The following is a 15,936-nucleotide window of genomic DNA, read 5'->3' on the forward strand; positions in this document are numbered from 1 at the left end:
ATCGTGTACAGTGTAGGAGTATATCGCGTACAGTATAGCGTACATCGTGTACAGTATAGGCGTATGTCGTCTACAGTATCGACATATATCGTGTACAGTATAGCGTACATCGTGTACAGTATAGGCGTATGTCGTCTACAGTATAGGCGGATATCGTGTACAGTATAGACGTATATCGTGTACAGTATAGACGTACATCGTGTAAAGTGTAGGCGTATACCCTGTACAGTATAGGAGTATATCGTGTACAGTATAGACGTATACCGTGGACAGTATAAACGTATACCGTGTACAGTATAGGAGTATATCGCGTACAGTGTAGCGTATATCGTGTACAGTATAGGTGTATAAAATGTACACCGTACACGGTATAGTAGGATATTCAGAACAAATATAGGCGTATATCGTGTACAGTGTAGGCGTATATTATGTTTTGTTTCAGAGCTATTGTGTGGAGGTAGTCACATACAAACACTGCGGGAAAAGACAGATGCGTTGTCTGTCACGTGCTGTTCGACATTTGAGAGAAGACATCAGGTAAATAGATATGTCTTTGGGGTAACAGTTCAGACAGAGGTGAATCTGACCTACAGCCACACCCCTAGCTCCGATTGGATAACGGCAGGGGTGCGGTAAATGCTCACAAATCACGTGACATGTTTGACGTGACATTTTTGTATAAATAGCGAAATGTGACGTTTCCTTGCTAAATGTTGACAGGAGTTGAGGAGTTGTAAGAGTTTAGTTGGCTTCCAACCTCGAGTGTAATCCGCCCCAACAGTAGCACGCTGACCAGGGTAAGTAGTACAACGTCCACTCCTGCATAGTGCCTGTAAACACACACAGCATATACGTTATAGTAACAGAACCACAAAAGAAAAGAAAAGATATTTTTTCTAGGTCATGTTATTTTTTATGAACTCGCAATGTTTTGAGAGAAAAATTATTTGCAACGTTCCCATTTCCAAGCTCCTCCAAAAAACATTGTGGTTGGACATTGTCTCAATATGTAAGTTGCAGATATAACAGTTCGTTGTTACACAAGTGTGTTTGTCACACGGCTGTCAACATAGAGTGTGTCCGCCGTTTAGCGTTGAGGACCGCGATACACCGTTGATTCATGGCGGTGAAAAAAGACGGTTTATTGTGTTCCTGTTGATGTGTCTACATATGTGACCTAGGTAATGGAAGTTCATGGTCATTGGCTGTTCTTGGTCCGGGACGCACTTCGTTCAAGCGTATTTGCTTCTGATCCCATAGGTGCTCTATGGATGTTGAAGAAAAGCCTTCTCAGTCCTGCTGTCGAGCACTTTCATGCTGAAACTGAGGAATCGGATGTCCGACAAATTGGGTGCAGCCTCAAAATATGACCAATGTAGCGTGGCACTGCACGTCATTACCACTACTAGCAACATTTAAAAGATGACAGGAGCAGTTTTGTGGTTAAGACTGATGCCACGACATTCGTACGGACATCCTTAAGCTTTGGGTTCCGATACCATTTACCACTATAATGACATACAATAACAAGTGGGTTCGCCACTGACGATGTCTTCAATTAACCGAAGATAGGTCTGACGATGATGTGAGATCCGGACGGACAGGTGACCATCTACAGCGTACACTTCTCGGTCGAAGTCGACGCCTAACCGTGGAGTCACTAATGACATTGGCAAGGGTTCCTGTCGTGTTCCATGGACATTTGGAACAGATGATACATGTGGTTCCTGTGCATTTGACGGTCTTCATGTGTGGCAGTAACTCGAGACCTGCCACTACGAGGTCGATCTGGCATTGAATCTTGTCTGGAATGACAGATATTTCAGACATGGACCTTCAATACAAACATCACATCATAAGCACTTTCCAAATTCAGAAATGTAAAAGGGTCCTTTTGAAAGCATACTTGGATATGTACTTTGTGATGTCAAAAGTGCATATCATCTGGTTTTGCACTTATGTGTTTGAAGAGACTGGAAACAACATAGGACCGAGAGAAGTCATGGTCTAAAATATTCGTACCATAATACATATCTCGTTTCTTTTGTCGTTCAGAATACATAAGATCAACTTATCACCAAGCCGACAAACGTACGTTTATTAAGGTCTTTCCCACACTTGAAGCATGTTGTTTTATGTAAATATCAATACCGTTGTGATTGATTGATTGATTGATTGAACTTGCTGAAAAAAGCATTGATACTATGAACTTATTCTGCACGCGAGGGCCAGTCACGCGAGGCGTCTGTACCTTGCTTTTTCCCTAGACAACACTTCGTTCCCAGCAGTCAATCAGTGAAATACTTTACATTATGATGAATGGGAAAATCAATATTTTGTCATACAATTTGAATTAATTTGTCTTTACTGATCTTGTCGGAGCAGTTTGCAAAAGTTAAGATGCTCAGTTAAGTGGAGGTAGGTAATACATCACAGTGATACCGCGGGAGGTCCAACTGTAACTGTGAAGTAGAAGGCCATGACTAAGCAGGTAGGCAAGTTGGTGTGCGGGTCCGAGCGCAGCTGTAGCTGGTGGCATTGTGTACAACGTGCCCTTGGTGATTGTCGAGGATATTACGTGTACAGAAGTGGCAAGTGGGGGCAAACAGAGTTGTGGTATTTGTTTTTCCGTGACACCCAAACAACAGTCGGCACACACAGGTCGTTTTATGGGACAGGAAGGAGAGCTGCTGCTTTCATAGTTTACAATATTGGTCACATGACGTTTTACACAGGTCAAAAGCTGGGTTTGTTATTTTCCTGATTATCTGCATCAAACATCCAGGTATGTATCTGTTTTAATGCGAATAAATGAACGGCTGTTCAAAGTTCAAGAGTTTGTAATAATCTTTAACCCATTGGTGTTGCATTGCTGCAAAGGAAACAACTATTGGTATATTATGAGCTTCCCGATCAAAAACAAAGGAAATGTCCTCTATATCTCCCTAAATATTAAACCTTCTCCCATGCACAGTATACACAAAGTAAGTGAATGATTTTACGTGGCTTAATTTTATTGCAGGGGGACACGGGCTTAATTTTATTGCAGGGGGACACGGGTGGCCCAATCGTTTAAGGCGCCCCTTGGGCACACCAGAAACCTATGATTGTGGGTTCGAATCCCGGTTCGCCCCAATTATGTTTCTAGGTTTGTCAGCACCATACCCGTGCTCGTGGGTTTCACCGAAGTGATAAACCTCTTAGACCTGCATCACTTCCGGCTTCCCTCCCACAATAAGCTGACACGCCATGATATAACTGAAATAATGTTAAAAGCGGCGTTAAACCCAACTCACTCACTTATTTTATTGCAAAATACAGACGATTTTCTTAACGTTCCAAATGTTAGGCTATTAAAAAGATAATTAATTTTTGATACATTTGATTCAATTTATTTATGTACAAAACATGTCCTAGCTTTATGAAATGCTTGACGCAGAAATAGTTTGTGAAATTCATCTCCGACGTCATAAAGATCGCGTAGGTTACCGGCAGATGGTGGTTTGATGTACTGAGATTTAGGTAAAATGCGCAAGTTAGATTCTTGAAAATTTCCTTTCGAAGAATTGTTTATGTTTGCTATCCATGTTTGTTCATAGATATCTTTCAGATCATAGATATATTTAAACAAACAAGCATTTTTATCAGATATAATTCTTGGAAAGGTCTGTGATGTTCATATATATCTTTATCCTAATTGATCAAAAATACCTTTTTCCGTATTCTCCGTATGTGATTACAGTTTTCCCAAATCCTGTCATTATCAATAAGCGTATACACTAAAGGGGATATTTTTTAGGCTTTTCCATAAACCAAAAGAAATGCTTTTTAAGTTGACAACTGTATATCCACCAAGCTCTCGTAAATCATAAAAATATGAATAGTTTTCCTTTTTAAACATTTATATTTAAGGAATCTTAAATGTATATTTTCAAATCAAGATAAGTTTTCAAAACCCTGTAATGAAAAATAGGAGTAACTAAATTATCAAAAAGTCTTAAAATAAATCAGCAGACAGATTTAGTTTGCTTACTTGGCTTAAATCGAAAAACACAGCTTCGGTTGCCTTTTCATTTAGGTTGGTTGGTTTGTTGTTTAACGCCGCACTCACAATATTACAGCTATATGAAGGCGGTCTATAAATAATCGTGTCTGGACCAGACAATCCATTGATTAATATCATGAGCATCGATCCAAGCAACTGGGATCGATGACATACATCAACCAAGTCAGCGAGCCTGACCACCCGACCCCGTTAGTCGCCTTTTACGACAAGCATAGTCACCTTTTACGGCAAGCATGGGTTGCTGAAGACCTATTCTAACCCGGAATCTTCACGGGTCTTTTCATTTAGGATTTGCTTAGTCTTTGTAAATTTGTTAGTTTTCTGAAAAGTGACGCCAAGGTATTGATAAGAATCGACATAATCTATCATATAATTATCACTTGTGAAGGATTGCATTTACATTTTTGTTTCGCCCTGACTAATATAATTATTTGTGGCTTCGAATGATTGATTTTAAACTTCCAACTGACACAATACATCTGAAATGAATCTAACATTGTTTTGGAAATCAGTAGGATCGTAGGATGATAGTCAATCAATGCACATTCCTTTTTTTAATCTTCAATAATTCAGAGAGATTATATTCAGTAAAAAGGTGATCGGTAGTTAAGTATTCTTTTCAGAAACCTGCTTGATCTTCGGTGGTGAAGGTGAGGTGAAATGGCGCTTAACGTCGCGTCCAAAAGTATTGCACTTATATAGTGACGTACGTGCACTACGGGATTCCATACTCGCTATTGACACATGACATATCCTTCTTCATGTCAGGGAATGGGTTTTTGTATGGTGGTCAACGGACACGTCTTGCCTCAGGGAAAGCTGCTGTACTGTCCAGCTTCTTCATGTATGTCTCATCAGTGAGCCATCTGCAGTTCCGTCGACTCGCAGTTCTTTGGTCGTACTGTAAAAAAATCTTTATGCCGTCTTCGTCATAGTTACTTTCCTCGGAGGGCATCAACTCAGCTATCTTTAATGCGTCCTCGTACCTCTGATTCTTCTGGACGGGAAGGTTGCGATTGCGTATCCCGAGGACTCGGTTACGACTCTTCTGAAGAAAAACAACAACTTTATTTACAATTGCATTTCAAATTTATAATGCATATGCATGTATATCCATGTATATGCTCATGTGCAAAGGAGGAAAATATGTGAAAATCAAATTCAAATTTATTCCGATAACCCTGAAGTAACGTGTCAGTATCATAGCTTGATGTATTAGAACAACACTATTTGGGAATGCCAGGTGCTACCGGTAGTGTTGGGTATGCTTACCCTTTTTGAAGATTCACTCTTTGTAATTCGACATCAAACGGATTGCATCACACTCTAAGTAAACAATCTCATTTAACCCTTAATTAGTTGATTAATCTAGTTAACCTGCAGTATACTGTATCACTTAGTATTGCCTTAACCAGGAGTAATCCCTTGTCAGTTGTTGGTGAGTGATCAATTAATGTCTGGAAAAAGGAATTAGCCTTACTCACAATAAATTAACATTTCACACCGAAACAGAAGAGATTATCGATCATTATGCCTTTATAAGAAAGTGAGAAAGATAAAGATTAAATGATACATAACGGGCCTTGCCTGCATTAAAAAGCCTGCAAGAATCGCCACTGTAAACTAATAAAGGATCAATTTCAATTTTACAGTATATTCAACTGCTAAGTATATGATAAAGTGTTGAAGTAGCATTAGATATGTTTGAGATTACAGTTTTCAATTAACTGTATAATGTACCTTGCTGTCTTTGAGAGAGTCATGCAGTGTCTGTAGAGCTGGCTTGGTCTAATTGGTATTCAGTCCCTAGGACACAAATATTGTTTACTAGCATTGTATTGTGAGCAGCCGGATGCGTAAATAATATGGAATATATTTCCGTATTATATTATAGTACTTGTTGTTTTAATATTGTTAACAACAGAGAGAACGAAGATTTTTTTGAAAAACCACAACAGCATGCATATGTTCTAGCAAAAGGAAACTTGATAATTTCTACTTTGGAAAAAACTTATTTGGCGCGCTGAAAGCTTGACGCTGTATAATTAGGCACGCGCATGGTTGGATGCAAACCAAATGTTTAATTCTCGCAAATTAAGACACCAGCGGCGGTATAGGAGCATATATCTAATGTCATTCAATACAGAATAATACATCAAGATGGCAGTTTCAATGTTAAGATTAAGTATTTAAGAAGATATGGAAATTAAATCTTGATAACTGTTTTTAATCTTTAATCTTTTGGGAAAATAATAGTGGAACTGGTTGAGTGACTGACGTATTCTACATTAAAAGTGACAGATACGTGATTTACATCATTAAAATTATTTTAAAGTGAGGGTTGTGATTTATTTAGGAACGAAGTCAGTATTTGGGGATTTAACTTGCGCTTTCCGACATTATGCGTATTTCGCACACGATTAAGAAAATAATGTCATTCATTTATTTATGCGAAGTACAAATGCATCAGTCCTAAATCACCCGACTACGTACATAGTTTGTTGAATGTTATTTCGTGAATACACAAATTGCATAACACATTCCCTGCGGACAAACCCAAATGGCCCGTCCCTTTGTGACAGGTATTAATTAGAGAATGTATTGCCACCACATTATGTCCCGGCACTTTTATGACATGTAAGGAAACTAGTCGGTCCCTGGGTCTGTAACAACAACATTGGTCTTATAAAAGATAAGATAACATAAGATAAGATTTTATTTGCGTGTCACGTAGTATAAAAATACATACATTCAAAGTACAAGACAAAATATATAATATACCTCCCGGCCGGTTGGCCTATGAGACACGAGAGATAAAAAAAATAGCTCAGTTTTATATAAAGAGATTATGCTAGTATCGTTTAGTGAGATACTTGTGGATCAGAAGTGCACTACTTACAATGCAAGTTGAAATTTTCTTCTTTTATACATAGCAGTAGCAACTGCGGCTAGGGGAATAGCTAGACTATCATTCTGCATAACATATATAAATTGGTCTTCTAGGGTTAAACTTCTTAGACAAGTATGTATTGGAGAAAACAAATGAGAATAGTCATATCGTAGATCAGAGTAGAATTCACATTCTGTGAGGAAATGTACTTCGTGTTCGACACACTGGCGGTCACATAACCTACATAAACGGAGGTGTAGTGGTGTCTTTGGACGGGAGTAGCGACCAACTTCAACCTCCAAAGGGAGAGAACTGCAGCGTTGTTTTGCCAAGGTTCTACGTTGCTGTCTGTCTAAAACAGAGCGGACATAGGTCGACGTATTTAGACTATTCTTAAAGAGCCTGAAAGTCGTCAACTTATTCCCATGTTCATGACCAGTGTCATTCCATAAATCACGTGACCAACAATCGGCGTCCTTGCATCTCAAAGTGCGTGTGATTAGATGGAATTCACTAATAGAGAAATTAAACAAATCCATAGATGGAAGTTGTAGTGATATAAACATTGCGTTAACTGTCTTATCCCATGATTTGCGGAAGGTAAGAGACCAATTTCGAATCTGTGAAACAAGTCTAGATGACTTCTTTGAGTGGCATTTAGATGGCGGAACAGAGTTTATCTTTCTCCAAAATCGGAAAACTTCTATTTTCTGTTTAGTAAGCTGAGCAGGCCAACCCATCTCGCCCCGGACAGCTAAATTTGGAGTATATTTACCCACCCCGAGAAAGAAACGACAAGCTTTATTTTGAACTGCGTTTATACAACTGAATTCTCGATTGCCCAAAATAAATAACTGAGCCATATGATAAAATTGGTTGAACAAGATTATTGAATAGCGTATTATATACGTCATATGGCATTCCTCCAAATAGTTTAAATTTACTTATAATTACACCCAGAGCTCTACTCGCGGATTTGGCGAATACTTTGGCTGCAGAATTCAAATTTAAGTGTTCTTCTAGCCATAAACCAAGATATTTGTATGATGAGCATATGTCAATGTTGTCATTGCCACACTGAAACTCAAATGATGTTCGTTTCACAGATGGTGGCCGATGATGTACTACTTTAGTTTTGCTGGTATTAACTTGAATTCGCCATCTCTTACACCAATCAGCAACACAGTGAAGCATTGATTGTAATGAATGTTCATTTGGCGCAATTAATGCTATGTCATCAGCATGCATCAAAAGACTGGGAAGACTACCACCAACGTCTACACCGCATTTTAGATTGTTTATCTCATAGGCCAGGTCATTAATGAATACTGAGAATAGTGATGGAGACAAGACACATCCCTGCCTGACACCGCTCTGTATGTCAAACCCTTCAGTAAGCCGATCATTTACCGATACGCGGGATACACTGTTGTCATATAAAGACTTTACAGCAGATTAAAATTTACCTTTAATTCCTAACTTCAGTTTGTACCATAAGCAGTCTCGATTAACACGGTCAAAGGCCTTCATGGCATCAATATAACAGACAAATGTAGAGGACTTAGAAGATTTCCTGTTATTAATTACTGAAAACAAAGTGTATATGTGCTCAATAGTATTACGCTTACTTCGAAATCCATTTTGCTCCTCAGCCAATATGTCATTATCTTCTAGCCAACTTGTGAAACGAGAGTTTAGTGTATCTGAATATATCTTTCAGGGAATGGAAAGTAGTGATATACCACGATAGCCAAGGGGATCTCTGGGGCCACTTCCCGGTTTCTTAATAGGCGTTATTATACTTTCATGCCAAATATCTGGACAAACATTATTCTCGAAGCAGTAAGTAAATATCCGTCGCAGAATGTCAACACAAGCCTCATTCTTAAGTGCCTCTGCAGGTATATGGTCACAGCCTACGGCCTTACCACACTTAGAGCGGCTAACAGAGCGTACTACCTCATCGCGTGATATAGGGGCCTGCAGACTGTTTCCATCTACATCTACCTGAGGGGGGTTCAACAACCATGTTGCTTAACTCGTCCTTGATCTGATCATAGAAAGATTCATCCAATACACCCACTGGATCAGCGTTAAACAACGAGCTATACTCACATTTCCATGCATCTAAAACCCGCGACTTATCGGTGACAACCGTGTCTCCCTGGAGACAAAATATATAAAATCAAAGCAGCATAAATGTTACGTAATTCGTATTCAAAAATTGACTGAAAAAATATAACATGAATATAATTGCCCTTTTGGGAATAATATGATTTGGGGAAAATATACTTAAAAGTACATGATTAAAGAATTTCAGAATCAACTGTTTCCTGTATTTATGTCCGACTTCACACAAACTGAATAATTAAACATATGTTTATATAGCTATAATTACATGCATGACACCTACATTATCATGAAATAATAATGTTGGTCATGTTTGTTAATTTGTACATTTCGTTGTTTTTGGTATCCTGAGGATGTTGTAATTATACACGTGTTCTGATCTTATTTGATGTGGAATACATGAACTGGTTGAGTGACTTTCGTCCATCAGTGTGAAAGGATTTCCCACACATAAACCCTAAATCCTTTGTCAAACAGAAAGAAGTCATATAGATATCATATCTAACTGGTACTAAAACTTCATTATCAATCTCCCCGATAACAAACTGTTACATTTAATATCCCCATGCACCAATACCCAGTATGCTCATGGAGTAATTATCAGAAACCTGTCTACATTGTCACACCCGGTGATTGTTAAGACATTCAGACAATATGGCAGTCTGTATTCATTTCTTATATCCCAATAGTCCCCACCAAGCTTCCTATATACAAATTGTATTAAATAACACATATATACATTAAAACAGAACAAAAACGATTGGTCAACAGTTTGGTGCGGTTGATGGAAAGGTGTTCAATTACTAAGAAAAACTATTTAACTGTTTAATACTTAATACGTGTCTTAAAATATGAATTAATTCTTAAGTTATAACATTAGTGGAAATTCACCCGAACGTAGGATGTACATGGACTGATTTCAAAATAGCTAAATTCACAAATTTTCCCATAAACCACTGAATATAAACTCACTTAGTCTTTAGAATAGAAAGGCGAATCGTTTCTTAATATGTTGTCTTTTAAGCCGATGGAAGTTTAAATCACTACAACCGAGTCCGAGGCGATAAAGGACTATGTGACAAAATCTGGTATCATGCCTTAACTGTATATAAGTAACACTGTCCAAGTTTAATAATCCTCTATATCAGATGACTATTCCAATTATTTATGGTATCAGATAGGAATAACTTGGCATAGCATTCTGTTCTACAACATAGAGCCTGTATATTGGTTCGATTTCTATAAATGTAATTACTAACAGCAAAGATGTTTTCCATCTTGTAAAAAGGTGTAATGACTGTTAGTTTCTCTATAAATTTTCGCGTGGCCTGTAGCCCTTATTGCCCCACAAATAGTCCGTATTGAGTGAGTGAATTAAAATTTAACGTCTCATCGGCATTATTTCAACGTCCGAAATGAATCTTAGTGTAAACAATCTAGGATTAATTCTTGTTCTTGGTACAATTATCCCAAATATGGGTATTATATGCTTGTTCATAACTTCTAACGATTTATGTGAAAGGAGTTATTTAACTGAGTGAGTGAGTATGGTTCACGGCGGTGGACACCAGAAAGGTATCTCAGACTTCTAAGGCAATTAATCATAGGGATTTCCTGAATGAAATATTATTCCCAAAGTCATAAATATTAATTCCTTTCATTTTAAGATTAGATTTAGCACCTGGGAAGACTTTAATTTAACGTGAAATAGAAAAGTTTCTGTTTTCTCTGGATTCAATTTTACTTGCTTTCATCCATTTGGTAATTTTCTCCAAATCAGCATTAATATTTTACGCAGTAGTATTTGGAATTGTCCATTTGGGGAATTGTCCACCGCAAACACAGTAAACAGAAATTCCAATGTGAATAATATGTACAATAGTTTGTTGGCTCGACATGCAAGACTCCATAATTTTATTTATAATGTAAAAGTCATAGTAATCTTAAATTATATTTAAAACTAATCATTAATGTATTTGACATGGAAGACGAAGCGACACACATTGTATTTTATAATAATGCACAATTTTGAATGCTTTAAACCTGTTTCATTAAACAAATACTGGATTTGATGTTGTCACATAGTGAATCAATGTGTCTAGTCTTCTAAATGTTCTATTGCGAACACTTATAGTGTCAGCGCTCGTGATCGCCATATCTATGAATGAATGAAAATATCATCATTAATAAACTCACCTGAGCTTACTGTGTGTTCTGAAGACAAATCGCTGTTAGGCATCCTGCACGGTTTCGTTCACGTTCACCCTCTAATGTACGATAGAAATCTGCGATTGTGCGTGTTCAATGTTCGAATGCATTTATGCTTACTTACTTACTTACTTTGGAGATTTAACGTGCGCTTTCCGACAGAACAGAACAGAACAGAAGTTTATTACTCATGAATCACGTATTGTGATATAGAGCATACAATATACATATTTATATTTACAGACGTGTATCAGTGTGCATAAACATAAAGTAATTACAAACATAGTATATACAGTAATTGAATTATTACTTAAAAAGTTGTAAACCATCCTTTAAGTATTTCGCCAGCTTTATAACAAGAGGTTTGTAGGAGCAAACCATGAGCTGGTTAAATTTTTCAATAGTGGGATACTTACAATAATAACTCGGGAGATATTTATTTCTTAATTCATGAAGTGATAGACATTGTAGAAGAAAGTGGAATTCGTCTCCAATATAACTGTCGCATAATGTACAGAATCTGTGATCTTTATTAACATTGAACCATCTTCCCTTTTCAATTGGTAATCTGTGGTTAGCTGTTCTAAATTTGACTATCCACGTCGCTAAGTTGTATGGTAATGATAATAAATATTCCTCAAGGCGAGGATTATCTTTGAACATTGTGTAGTATTTACCCTTGGGGGATAAGGTCGCAGATTCATTCCATTTTTGATAAAAGTTATCTAACAATATGGCTTTAGTATTTGCCTTTAACCAAATTAAACTGGGGAGGGACTGGGTGTCCCAAATCCAATTCAAACCAACCTTATACAAAATATCTCTTACTGTTGTTAACCATCCAAAATGTATATTATTTGTGGAATTAATATGAAAAAGAAGTCGATACATTCTACTGGACAGTTTTTCAGAATTTAATATGATCTTTCCCCAAAATGCAATCATTCTGACTTTTATTTGAATTTCTAGAGGATACCTTCCAAGCTCACCATAAACCATGTAGTCAGGCGTGGATTGCTTTAATCTTAAGATAAATTTGCAAAATTTTAAGTGAACACGTTCTATGATTGTTACACTCTCATATCCCCAAATTTCAGCTGCATATAGAAGAATCGGTTGTACTAACTGGTCGAAGAGTTTAAGTTGACAATCAATTGGAATATCCAGCAATCGTGTCTTTCTGAAGATAGCGTACATTGCTTTTGAAGCTTGGTCTGATAATGTCTTCATCGCTTTACTAAATCTACCAGTGTTACTAAAAATTATACCAAGATACGAAAATTCTTTCACAATATCTAACAGACTTTGTTGAAAATAAAATTGTAAATTTCTCGTATTGTGGCGTTTGGAAAAGACTATTACTTTTGTTTTTGAAATATTTACCTTTAGTTTCCATAATTCACAATACTCTTCAAAAGCATTAAGTGCTCTTTTCAATTCACATGCTGATTCAGCAAGCAATACTGTGTCATCAGCATATAACAAAATAAAGAGCTTTACATATAAACTTAACTGCAAATCGAACTTTTCGCTGACGTATTTTAAACCGGATACATCTTTATTTTCAAGGAACGTTTCTAGATCATTTAAGAAAAGGGCAAACAAGAAAGGTGACAAGTTTTCACCCTGTCTCACGCCAATCTTACAAAAAAATAAAGAAGAGTTATTTCCTTCCAGGGAAACATATGATTTTATACCTTGATACATATTATATTTGACATTAAAACACTTCCCACCAAGATTTGAGTTTAACATTTTGAACCAAAGACTGTTTCTATCAATAGTATCAAAGGCTTTGCTAAAATCAATAAAAGCACAGTATAATTTCTTGTTCTGGTTTAAGTACAGTTCAATTAAGAGTTTTAATACAAAAATATTGTCAAGAGTTGAGTATTTCTTCCTGAAGCCGGCTTTGTTTTCCTTTATAAGATTGATTGAGTCCGAGAAAGCTTGGAGGAGATCGGAGATTATTGAGGTGAATAGCTTACTATCGTTATGCCCCTATAGTTACCAGGGTCGCTTGGGTCACCTTTGTTTTTATATATGGGCTTTATTTCACCAATTAACCACCTGTCGGGAACAAAGCCGATGTCCAGGATTACATTAAACAGCTTAGTATAGACATGTAACATTTTGTCTACAGACGCTTTGATATACTCATTGTATACACAATCTAATCCACTGGCCTTATTGTTTTTCAGCTTGTTAACAGCAGAGCGTACTTCGTCCTCGGTTATTTGGACATCTAATTGTGCATGAATTAGTGAAGTGTCAATATAATTAACATTGTCATCATTAGGAACATCATTCAAGTTCTTAAAATGTTCATATAAACTGTTCAGATGAATACATTTGTTCCGTGTGCGAAATACGCTCCAGTCGGAAAGCGCACGTTAAATCGCCAAACGTAAGTAAGTAAGTAAGTAAGTAAGTAAGTAAGTAAGTAAGTAAGTAAGTAAGTAAGTAAGTAAGTAAGTAAGTAAGTAAGTAAGTAAGTAAGTAAGTAAGTAAGTAAGTAAGTAAGTAAGTAAGTAAGTAAGTAAGTAAGTAAGTAAGTAAGTAAGTAAGTAAGTAAGTAAGTAAGTAAGTAAGTAAGTAAGTAAGTAAGTAAGTAAGTAAGTAAGTAAGTAAGTAAGTAAGTAATACATTTGTTACGTTTATGTTTCTAGACCAGAACGTTTTCTGGTCTTTAGCCTTTGTTTCTCGCAGCTTTTTTTTACATTCATTTTTGTAATTTTTAAGAGATGCTTTAATAGTTTTATTATAGTTTTTACTTGCTACATTAAAATTATATTTGTTTTGAACTGTTTTAGCTTTTCCCGTTTGCGTTTGTGATATTCTTTACGGGCCGCCTTACAGTCCGCGTTGAACCAGGCTTTGTTACGTTTATTTAATTGCTTTACACTTGTAGTGCCAAAGGTAGATTGTGCTGCAGAAACAAGACTTTGTGCAATATTATTTACAGCGATATTTACACCATCTACTGTACTATTTTCTGCTAGAAGATCTAGGCATTGACTTATCTCATGTACACATTCATCATTTATACTATTTACATATTCATCTCTCTTTTCAGGAATCCATCGTTTCACCTTAGGTGATTTTGATGTGTTGTTGCGCTCGTGGGTATCAACATTATTATTATAACTTGTGCACGAGAGTGTGAAACACAAACTACAGTGAACATCAGACATGACTGCATCATAATCTAGCACCTTAAAGTTATCGAGTATTGAAAATGTTTCAGGGGAGACTAGGCAGTAATCAACTACACTTGAGTTTTTGCAGGTGAACTTCCCGATGCACTTGTCTGCCCCATTTCTACCATTGACAATGAACAAGTTGTTGTTTTTACACAACGATAAAAGCTTATGACCATGCGAGTTAACAACTTTATCCATAGAAGTTCTTTCTATAGATGAGTTATGATGAGATAGTACATCAAGATCTTGTTTCAAAATATCATCTGCCAGGTTATTTTCCATGAGGTATTCGTCAATTACGATATAATCAGGTAGGTCTTTCGTTCTCGAGTTGAAATCTCCAGTTAAACTTACATATTTAGACATGTTCATTATATCAACGATATCTTGCTCTAGCTTGTCAAATAATTCAGTATGATAATACTTACTATTCTCAGGTGGCATGTATACACATCCTAATATAACATCATCAGTCTCGCTTAAGAGCGACTTCGATATTTTGCACCATAGTGCAATATCACATGTTTTACTTAACAGTGTCACGTGTTTACTTATATTGTCCTTTACTGCAATTAATATCCCTCCTGATCCTCGAGTTGTATGACTGTTCCCTCGATTGTTTGTATAGACTTGATATCCTGGTATATGTACATCGTCTAGGTTTGTGAGTTTAGTTTCTGTGAAGCACAGTATATCATGATCACTTATGTTGTTAAGAAAATCTGGATTTAGGAGTCGAGTTCGAATTCCACAGACATTAAGCGATAGGACCTTAAGCTTACAGTGGTCACATGCATGCCCGTGCCTGTCCTATGTAGGTGTTCCAGTTGGTCTCCTTGTGTCGGCTCGCAGTTCGTCTATGGTATGATCTGTTGCTAGGATCCTAGACTTGGATTGTGGCAAGGCTTTACCGGGAATATATCTCTGTCCATTAACATATAGCCTGTCCACTGTTAGTGCAACTCTGTCTCCTGCCCTATTCGCTGCTCTCCTCGCTGGGTACAGTAGTTTACGCCTTTCCTCTTTCCTTTGGGAATTGTTCGTTAACATAGTATTTCTTTCCCTTTAGTTGATCAAACGCTGCTTGTCTTACATATGACGCTCCTTGAAATCTCCGAACTTTGCAATAATCGGCCTAGGTCTCTGATCATTCACTCTTCTGGCTCCCATTCTATGTACACGCACTAAGTTTAGATCCTGTTCAATTTTCAGTTGTTCCTGCATAAATGTTTTTAGTACAGCCTCTGCGTCTTCTTCCTGTGTTTCGTCTATACCGACGAATATTAGATTGTCCCTCATTGACCTAGCCTGTAAGTCTAATAATCTTTCGCGCAGACTTTCAACTTCTGACTGAATAGACTTACTCGATTCAGGCCCTGATGACGTCCTTTAGTTCCTCTATATCCTTTCTGCTATCTCCGATGAATTTCTTCATTTGT

The 15,936-nt window shown here is 37.0% G+C and overlaps 1 protein-coding gene across 2 annotated transcripts in view; it reads left to right on the top strand.

Annotated features, from left to right (window-relative positions):
- Positions 1-717: 717 nt before the first annotated feature.
- Positions 718-15,936, top strand: part of LOC139478676 (uncharacterized) — a 65,532-nt gene continuing 50,313 nt past the window's right edge. For both annotated transcript variants that reach the window (XM_071261241.1, XM_071261240.1), the window contains exon 1: positions 718-797. The gene's annotated coding sequence lies outside the window, so the exon portion shown is untranslated. The remainder of the gene's footprint in view (positions 798-15,936) is intronic.

Source organism: Haliotis cracherodii, unplaced genomic scaffold, assembly GCF_022045235.1.
Source record: "Haliotis cracherodii isolate W230 unplaced genomic scaffold, xgHalCrac1.p SCAF_4, whole genome shotgun sequence".
Lineage (NCBI taxonomy): Eukaryota > Metazoa > Mollusca > Gastropoda > Lepetellida > Haliotidae > Haliotis > Haliotis cracherodii.